The following is a 10,257-nucleotide window of genomic DNA, read 5'->3' as shown; positions in this document are numbered from 1 at the left end:
CTCCTGTAATTCTGGTGGTGCCGGAGATACTTTGCAGCCTTGGCGCTTCCTTCTGGCCTCGGGGGGCTCCTGTGCACACAGATGGCTGTGACGGGGGGCAGCAGTCTCCAGCACACGCTGGCTATGGGGCCGGGGCGCTCCCGGTGGACGCGGCTGCTGATGGAGGAGACTTTTCACACCAGTAAGTTTCCCGTGGAATTGGTCCGGATCAGCGTTTCGCCGGCAGTAATGAAACGCCATCACTTCTTCACCATTTCCTGCTTCACCAGCTCCCTGGCTCCAGGAACACGGGGAGTTCGGGAGCTTTGATTTATGAAGGGCTGCAGGATGCTGACTGCCAGAGAAGCAGATGCTCCACAATCCGGAGAATCCCGTCACAGGGAAAATGATCTCTGCTGATATCAGACATGGCAAGAGCAAAAAGCAGACGAGGCGGAAAGCCACACACACAATACCCACCATCCACCCACCCAACCATCCATCCATCCATCCACCCACCATCTACCCAACCATCCATCCACCCAACCATCCATCCATCCATAACCCATCCACCCAACCATCCATCCATCCACCCAACCATCCATCCATCCACCCAACCATCCATCCATCCATAACCCATCCACCCACCATCCACCCAACCATCCATCCATCCACCCACCATCCACCCAACCATCCATCCATCCACCCAACCATCCATCCACCCAACCATCCATCCATACATCCAACCATCCATCCATCCAACCTTCCATCCACCCAACCAACCATCCATCCATCCATAACCCATCCACCCAACCACCCATCCACCCAACCATCCATCCTTCCATCCATCCATAACCCATCCATCCATCCATCCTCCCACCATCCAACCATCCATCCATCCATCCATCTTTCCATCCATCCATAACCTATCCTCCCACCATCCACCCATCCATCCATCCATCCATCCTTCCTTCCATCCATCCTTCCTTCCATCCATCCACCCAACCATCCATCCTTCCATCCATCCATCCATAACCCATCCTCCCACCATCCAACCAACCATCCATCCACCCACCATCCATCCATCCACCCAACCATCCATCCATCCATCCACCCAACCATCCATCCATCCTTCCATCCATCCACCCAACCATCCATCCATAACCCATCCACCCACCCACCATCCACCCAACCATCCATCCATCCACCCAACCATCCATCCATCCATAACCCATCCACCCACCATCCACCCAACCATGCATCCATTCATCCTTCCTTCCATCCATCCCTCCATCCAACCTTGCATCCACCCACCATCCAACCATCCATCCATCCAACCTTCCATCCACCCAACCATCCATCCATCCATCCATAACCCATCCACCCAACCATCCATCCATCCAACCATCCATCCATCCTTCCATCCATCCATAACCCATCCACCCACCATCCACCCAACCATCCATCCATCCATCCATCCTCCCACCATCCAACCATCCATCCATCCATCCTTCCATCCATCTATAACCCATCCTCCCACCATCCACCCATCCATCCATCCACCCAACCATCCATCCATCCACCCAACCATCCATCCATCCATCCTTCCATCCATCCATAACCCATCCTCCCACCATCCAACCAACCATCCATCCACCCAACCATCCATCCATCCACCCAACCATCCATCCATCCATCCATCCATCCACCCAACCATCCATCCATCCATCCATCCTTCCATCCATCCATAACCCATCCCCCCACCATCCACCCAACCATCCATATGTGGCGCCCTGGACTAGCCAGGTCGTCACAGGTAACATACATACACCCCCACCCCCACTAGACAGTAACATTAGCCAAACATAAAATCCTTGTTGCCTCCCTCCAGGGTCTGATGTCCACACCAGGTGGAGCGGAGCCAAGCGGTTGGCCCCACCCACCGAGGAGTTCACAGGCCTGGAGGCGGGAAAAGTTTAGTTTAGTCCAGGAGGTGGAAGTGAGAGGAGTAAAGTGGAGAGTGTCGGGGTTTGTGGCCCAGGCACTGACAGCAAGGTTGGCAGACGGTGGTGGCCGTCTGCAGGAGTGGTGAATCAACGCGGAACCGTAGGACCGGGGTCGGGTGTCGGCCCGCCGGTATCGACCGGGGAGCGAAGTGAAGCCAGCACACACAGGCAGGGCCATCGGACCCCGACTAGGCTTGGAGTCGCCGTGAACAGTCAAATCCGAGTGTGACAGGAACCCCAGGGGTTTCCTAACAGCCAAAGACCCGTTAGAAGGCAACAGTCCACACCGTGAGGGTATACAGCTACCGCATAAGGCTAGAGACCCAAGGACCAGCGCCTGCGGGCAAACGGGCTCCTCCGGCATCCATACACCGGGGAGCGGACTACCGTTGGGGATCCATCGTAGTCAAACAGTACACAAAGGTGCAGGGAAAGACAGCCGCCATCACCTGTCCGGGGAGAGACCCGTCCATCCAGCCGTTTGGTTTACCGAGGACTTTGTGCATCTCTTACTGAGTGAGTACACCCGTGCCATCCGGCACCGCGCCGCGCTGTCCCTGCAACCCTGCACCTCACCAACCCTGCCTCCCCGTCACACCATCAGGCCCCGAGCCACCGAGCAGCAGCCGCAGCAGCGCCGGACCCGAGCGTTAGCGAGCGCAGCGGCGGCGTCCTCCCCGCCCGCGACAAAACCTGGCGTCACGAACAGGATTGAACCCATCTACTTACCAGTAGAAGTGCGCCTTGTGATCTCCGCCGGCGGTGTCCGGCCGATAATTTTGAAGCGCCGCCATCTTGGTGCGAAAATCTCCCGCTCGAGCGTCTTCTCCGAGCAGGGAAGGCGTGAAAGCGAAGCCCCGCCCCCAACAAGCGGAAGTGCTGAAGAGAACCAAGGGGGGACGGGAAGAAGATATCTGTGCCCGACGGAGCTGTCGTAGGAGTGACGGTTGCAGCCGCCGCCGCACCCGTAGATGGAAACGGGATAGCCCACGCTCCGGCCGCAGGAGCGGGGGAGGCCGCGGGCCCAGCGGTCGCCCAGGTGATGCCGTTCTCCCTGCCCTATGTGCCCGGTGCTACTGTGGCGCCCTGGACTAGCCAGGTCGTCACAAATAACAGTCAAACACCCCCACCCCCATCAGACAGGGTCACCAGCCAAACAAAAACCCTTGTTGCCTCCCTCCAGTGTCTGATGTCCACACCAGGTGGGGCGGAGCCAAGCAGTTGGCCCCACCCACCGAGGAGTTCACAGGCCTGGAGGCGGGAAAAGTGGGAGTTGAGTGTTGGAGTTTGAGGAGAGAGGAGTAAACACTTGGGTGTCTGGGTTTGTGGCCCAGGCACTGACAGCAAGGTTGACAGACGGTGGTGGCCGTCTGCAGGAGTGGTGAAGCAACGCGGAACCGTAGGACCGGGGTCGGGCGTTGGCCCGCCGGTACCGACCGGGGAGTGAAGTGAAGCCAGCACACACAGGCAGGGCCATCGGACCCCGACCAGGCTTCGAGCCGCCGACAATAGTCAAATCTGAATGTGACCGGAACCCCAGGGGTTTCCTAACAACCAAAGACCCGATAGAAGGCAACCGCCCACACCGTGAGGGTATACAGCTACCGCCTAAGGCTAGAGACCCAAGGGCCAGCGCCTGCGGGCAAACGGGCTCCTCCGGCATCCATCCACCGGGGAGCGGACTACCGTTGGGGATCCATAGTAGTCAACTGAGTACATCAAGGTGCAGGGAAAGACAGCCGCCATCACCTGTCCAGGGAGAGACACTGCAGCCGGCTGCGAGACCCGTCCATCCTGCCGTTTGGTTTACCAGAGAATCTGTCATTGACTGCCTGAGTGAGTACACCAGTGCAATCCGGCACCGCGCCGCGCTGCCCCTGCAACCCTGCACCCTAGCCATCCAGCCTCCCCGTATCATCACCGGGCCCCGACACCACCGACCCCTACCCACGGAGGGGGAAAACAGCATCCCAGCCGCTCCCTACCATCGCTCCCGGGATCCCCGTCACCAGCAGCGGTGGAGCCCATCTTTACCACGACCCGTGGGTGGCGTCACGGACTAAATCCCCCAAACCAACCACCCCTTTCACTCACAGGCGAGGAGCGCCGCTCGAGTCCCCGGATCCAGCCCACCGCTCGAGCCACCGAGCGGCAGCAGCCGCACCAGCGCCGGACCCGAGCGTTAGCGAGCGCGCAGCAGCGGTGGCGTCCTCCCCGCCCGCGACAACTTGGCGTCACGAACAGGATTGAACCCCTCTACTTACCAGTAGAAGTGCGCCTTATGATCTCCGCCGGCGGTGTCTGGCCGAAAATTTTGAAGCGCCGCCATCTTGGCGCGAAAATCTCCCACTCGAGCGTCTTCTCTGAGCAGGGAAGGCGTGAAAGCGAAGCCCCACCCCCAACAAACGGAAGTGCTGAAGAGAACCAAGGGGGAACGGGAAAAACATGTCTGCGCCCGACGGAGCTGTTGGAGGAGTGGTGGTTGCAGCTCCTGCCGCACCCGTAGTTGGAAACGGGATAGCCCCTGCTCCGGTCGCAGGAGCGGGGGAGGCCGCGGGCCCAGCGGTCGCCCAGGTAATGCCGTTCTCCCTGCCCTATCTGCCCGGTGCTACCTGGCTGCCGCAGTACGATGGGAAGCCTGATGCTCTGCAGTTGTTCTGGAAAAAGATCCGCCCGGTCCTCGATTTATATCCCTTGGCTGATAGACAATGAGCAGCGGTAGTGCTAGGGCAGCTAACCGGCGCGGCTGAGTAGGAGGCGGAGACCTGGACCGACGCGGACCGGGCCTCGGTGACTAACATTTTCGAAAAACTACAAATCGCTTTTGAGACCCACACCGAAGCTTAGCTGCGGATGCAGTTTTATCAGTGCCGACAACGGCCTGCGGACAATGTAAGAGACTATACTCTGCACCTGCAAACGGCCCTCCGTACGCTGAAGCGGGTGGACACTATCAATGAGATGGACAGTAATAAGATGCTAGTGGAGCAATTCCTGCAGGGGCTGGGGTCCGTGGAAGACCGCAAGCAGCAGCGGCTGTGGGCCTTGGAACACCCCAATCTGGACTTTGCAGTACTGAAAGAGCGGGCCATCAAGGCCCTGCAGGCCCCAGTGCCAGACGCTCCTGAGGCGGCCCCGTGGCCGGCTGAGACCGCTCCTATAACGGTGGCACCTCCACCCCCGGCTCTACCGGCTCCTGCAGCACCCATCGGGATGATGGAGGAACTAGCGGCCCAGGTCCGTCACATGGATGGAGACCTAGCCAAGATCCTCGCCGCACTCCAGCTTCCGACGAGAGTCAAGCCCCCAGGAGGGATCCAGCTCGCCGACAGCCCGGAGGACGTCCCCTGGATGCAGTGGAGAAGGACCAATGACTCACGGTATGGGCCTCCGATCTGTAACAGGTGCAGCAAGCCTGGCCACTACTCTAGGCGGTGCCCGTTAAACGAGCAACCCCTGGGGCCACGGGCCAATCCTCAGGAGTAGACACCAACGGCCCCCCTCATTGGTGAGACCGGTACGTCGGAGCTCGCCCCATTATCCCCCTGGCAGTGGACGTCATCCCGCTCATGGCCTTCTTGGACACAGGATCACAGGTAACCACTATACCATATACACTGTACCAGAAGTATTGGGGCACTGATGAACTTGCCCCCTCTGATGATAGCCTAACCCTTGTCACGGCCAATGGACTCCCGCTAACCCAGGTGGGATACTAGCAAGTGACCCTGACTGTGGGACGTGCGGAGTTAAAGAATCAAGGGATGATTGTGGTGATGAATAATGTGGTAATGAGTGAGGTGCTGAATCTGTTGCAGCAGTTGGCCGCCACAGCAGGAGGAGGCAGACAGAGAGCTGTGCAGCGTGAGATCTGGGCCCTTCTGTATCGGCAGCAAGTGAGCTCGACTGGTGGAGAGATTGGTGGAGTAAGGGTGATGGATGTGGCCCCCTTGGTCGTGCCACCCCGAAGTGAGATGATGATTTGGTGCAGGGCAGCAGTAGGCCCCCAGGGGCGCGACTACCCGGCGATGGTGAAACCCATGCCTTCTAAACACTGGCCCACGGTGATGGCGGCCAGAGGGGGGGTTGACGTTAAAAAAAGGGGAGAGTGCCTGTAAGAGTGCTGAATTGTGGAGAGGAGGAAGTCAGGCTCCCCCGCTATGCTACCCTCGCCAAGTTGCTCACCCTAGACCCTCACTCCATTCACGAAGCCGCCCCTCCTACCTCAGCATCCCCTGCCAGTAACCATACACCCCCTGAACAGTTAGAGGAGTGGTGCCAGGAACTACACGTAGGTACTGAAACTACACCCACGCATCACAAAGAGGGGGTATACAGGGTAGTGCAAGAGTATGAACAGGTTTTCAGCAAGCACCCATTAGATTTCGGGAGGATTAAGGGGATTCAACACCATATCCCTACAGGCCTACACCCACCCATCAAAGAGAGGTATAGGCCCATTCCGCCAGCGCACTATCAATGCGCCAAAGACATGTTGAGGAACATGAAGGAGGCAGGGGTCATTCGGGATAGTTGTAGTCCCTGGGCAGCCCCACTGGTGCTGGTAAAGAAGAAGGACGGCACCATGAGAATGTGTGTGGATTACCGGAAGATCAACCAGATCACGCATAAAGATGCCTATCCTCTCCCCCGTATCGAAGAGTCACTAGCTGCGCTGAGAACTGCTAACTTCTTCTCTACCCTTGACCTTACTAGCGGGTACTGGCAGGTAGCGGTCGCACCAGAGGACCGTGAGAAGACGGCATTCGCCACTCCCATGGGACTTTGCGAGTTTAATAGCATGCCGTTCGGGCTGTGCAATGCCCCTGGAACCTTCCAACGGCTCATGGAGTGCTGCCTGGGACATCTCAATTTCGAAACGGTCCTACTGTACCTGGACGATGTGATCGTGTATTCCCAGACGTACGAGGCCCACCTGGACCATCTGGCTGAAGTGTTCGCGTCCCTAGCCAAATATGGGATGAAATGAAATTGAAGCCCTCTAAGTGCCGCCTACTGAAACCCAGGGTGCAGTACCTCGGACATGTGGTGGTCGCCCCAGATCCCAAAAAGATCACTGCCATTCAGGACTGGCCGAGGCCGACCACGATGAGAGAGGTGAGACAGTTCCTGGGTCTGGTGGGCTACTATCACCGCTTCATTAAGGGATACACGAAGATGGCCGCCCCCATGCAAGACCTCCTCGTGGGTCAGACCAAGGGTGGCAGGTCCCCTGGAACCCCGTTGGCGTGGGAAGAAAAGCATGAAGAGTCCTTCCACCAGCTGAGAACGGCCTTGACTGGGAAAGAAATCCTGGCGTACCCCGACTACAGTTTCCCATTCATCCTCTACACCGATGCCAGTAATGTAGGCTTGGGAGCAGTCCTGTCCCAGGTCCAGAACGGGAGGGAAAAAGTGATCGCCTACGCCAGCAGAAAACTCCGGCCCATGGAGAGGAACCCTGAGAATTACAGTTCCTTCAAGCTTGAGTTCCTAGCCCTGGTGTGGGCCATTACCGAGCGATTCCGCCATTACCTCGCAGCAGCTAAGTTCACAGCCTATACGGACCATAATCCGTTAACCCATCTAGACACGGCCAAGCTAGGCGCGTTGGAGCAGCGGTGGGTGGCCAGGCTGTCTAATTATGACTTCACGATCAAGTACCGAGCCGGCCGCAAGAACACCAATCCCGGATGCCCCACCTACCGGATGAGGGGTTGGAAGGTGATGATCTCGAAGAAATCGAGTTGCCCGCATTTCACCGGCCATCGGTCGAGAAGTTGCATGTCAAACAGCAACAGGCGAACCTGGACCCGCTACCCAGTCAGGGATGGCAAGAAGCCCAAGGTCAAACGCCTGCCATCCAAATGGTCAAGACCATGATTGAACAAGGTTCTGCTAGAATGGACCCTGCTGCTCCTCCCGAGGCCCAACGGCTGTGGAAGGAACGAGCCCGGCTGCATCTGGACTAGGGGAAACTGTATCAGGAACTGATCAACCCGAAGACTCATGAGAAGGTTCGTCAGCTGGTGATTCCTCAGGCTAGTGTGCCCAGAGTTCTACGGGCTTACCATGACGGTGCCGGGCACTTTGGGTGGAAAAAGCTGGAGATGCAGTTGAGAGAGCGGTTCTATTGGAGTGGGATGCGGGAATCTGTGGAGGCCTATTGCCGAGAGTGTGGTCCCTGTGCACTGAGAAGAAGGGACGAGGCCAGCCAGAAGGCCCCTCTACGCCCAATCATCACCCATCAGCCGCTGGAGTTGGTCGCCCTGGACCACGTCAAACTCACCCCTAGCCAAAGTGGGTACACTTACGCCCAGACCATCGTAGACCACTATTCGAGATTCATGGTGGTTGTCCCAGTCAAGGACCTGACCGGCCGTACCGCCGCTAGAGCATTCCAGGCCTATTTTTTCTGACCGCCCGGGTACCCGGAGAGGGTGCTTACCGATCGGGGTCCGGCTTTTGAAGCGGAGGTGTTTCAAGAATTCTGCCAGTTATACGGCTGCAAGAAGATTCGGACCACGCCTTACCATGCCCAGACTAATGGCATGTGTGAGAAGATGAACCATCTGGTCCTGCGTCTCCTTAAGACGCTACCGTTAGAAGAGCGGAACCTGTGGCCAGAAAAGCTGCCTGACCTGGTCGACATGTACAATAACATTCCCTCTAGCTCTACCAAATGTACACCAGCGTATTTGATGAGAGCCCGGCCGGGCCGGTTGCCGGTGGACCTAGAAATGGACTTGGAAGCTCCAGAGGCCCTTCCTTCGACTGCTGGTTGGGACACTCGGCGGAGAGCGCAGTACCGACAGGTCCAAGAGTACATGGAAAGGAACACGTGTTGGAGCCGGGAACAGCAAGAACAGTACTTCAACAGGCGAGCCCCAGCTGGCCCCTTTAAACCTGGGGATGTAGTACTAAAACGGAAAAGAAGAAGCCACAAGCTTGATGACCAGTGGGAGAGAACCCCGTATGTCATACAACCCACTGAATGGGAGAATGAGAAGGCCTAACAGATCAGTCGTGACCAGGGGAAGACTTCGGCCACAGTTTCCAGGGACCACCTGAAGAAGTGCCCATCTCCATTGAAGGAGGCAGCTGAAGTTCCGGCCCCCAGACCAACCGGGAAGAAAGAAAAAGAGGTGATCCACACGGTAATGGGTGACTTCCCAGCGGACTGGCCTACGCAGAATGGCGCGGTGATTATTCCAGTAATAATGTTCCCACAACCCGTGGAGGAAAAGGAGACGGAAGTAACCGCCAGTGAACCAGTGCCCAGGGCTGCATCTGTACCTAGTCCCCTTGGGTCTCCGCCTGCCCCACACGATATACGGGAAGAGGAACAGGTCATTTCCTCTGTCCCCTCGCCTGTGACTACTGACATTGGGCCCCGAAGGTCCACCCGCTCCAACCTAGGTAGGCCCCCGCTTAGGTATAGGGAAACCGACATTTAGGGGTGCAACCTGCTGATTGTGTAAATATGTGAGTGAATGAATCAAAATCAACCGAAAGATCATCTGATTGTCTACATGATTATACCGGCCGTTGCCGGCAAGTTGTCCCCGGAGGGACTCTGTGTGTTTTTACCACCCACATGAGAAACTGCTCATGAACATGGCCGAGAACTGGCAGGCCACCCACGAACTGGTGGGCTTGTAAATAGTTTTGTGGGATGGATACCAACAATGGTTTTTGTCTGACTAATGTAACTATCTGGGGGGTGGGGGTGTGTGTGTGTTTTGTCTGTGGCTACCTGGCTAGTCCAGGGCGCCACATTCCCCCTTGGTAAAATGAAGACCGTCTGCGGGCTGCCCGTCCATCACCGGTTTTATTTTTCAGACTGAAAAAGATAAATAACATTGAAAAAACGGTAAAACATGAACCATAAGCATACTTTTTAGGTCCTCTTGAACGTCACAACACATATAAACACTTTTAATAACGGACGGACGGATGTCTTCCGCTCTCCCACCCAAGCAACCTAGCCCTGATGCTGCCCCTAAGAAGTGGGCAGCACCCCTTTACCCCAGTCCAGGTTCAGGCTGCCCGAGCGGGAACGGGTAACTTGCACCCTACTGTCACTTCAGGGGACCCCACGTCCAAGGGGGAACCCCTGACCCCCGGAGGATCGCCACCGGTTACAGTAGTGGCGGGCCTGGGCCATCTCTTTCCTCCAGGCCCATCCTCCAAATCAGCCTCTCCGGAGGCGGCAATGGTATCCATCCCACAACATTATTTACAAGCCCACAAGTTCGTGGGTGGCCTCCAA

The sequence above is a fragment of the Anomaloglossus baeobatrachus genome, chromosome 6 (assembly GCF_048569485.1).
Source record: "Anomaloglossus baeobatrachus isolate aAnoBae1 chromosome 6, aAnoBae1.hap1, whole genome shotgun sequence".
Lineage (NCBI taxonomy): Eukaryota > Metazoa > Chordata > Amphibia > Anura > Aromobatidae > Anomaloglossus > Anomaloglossus baeobatrachus.
This window is presented reverse-complemented; position numbering follows the sequence as displayed.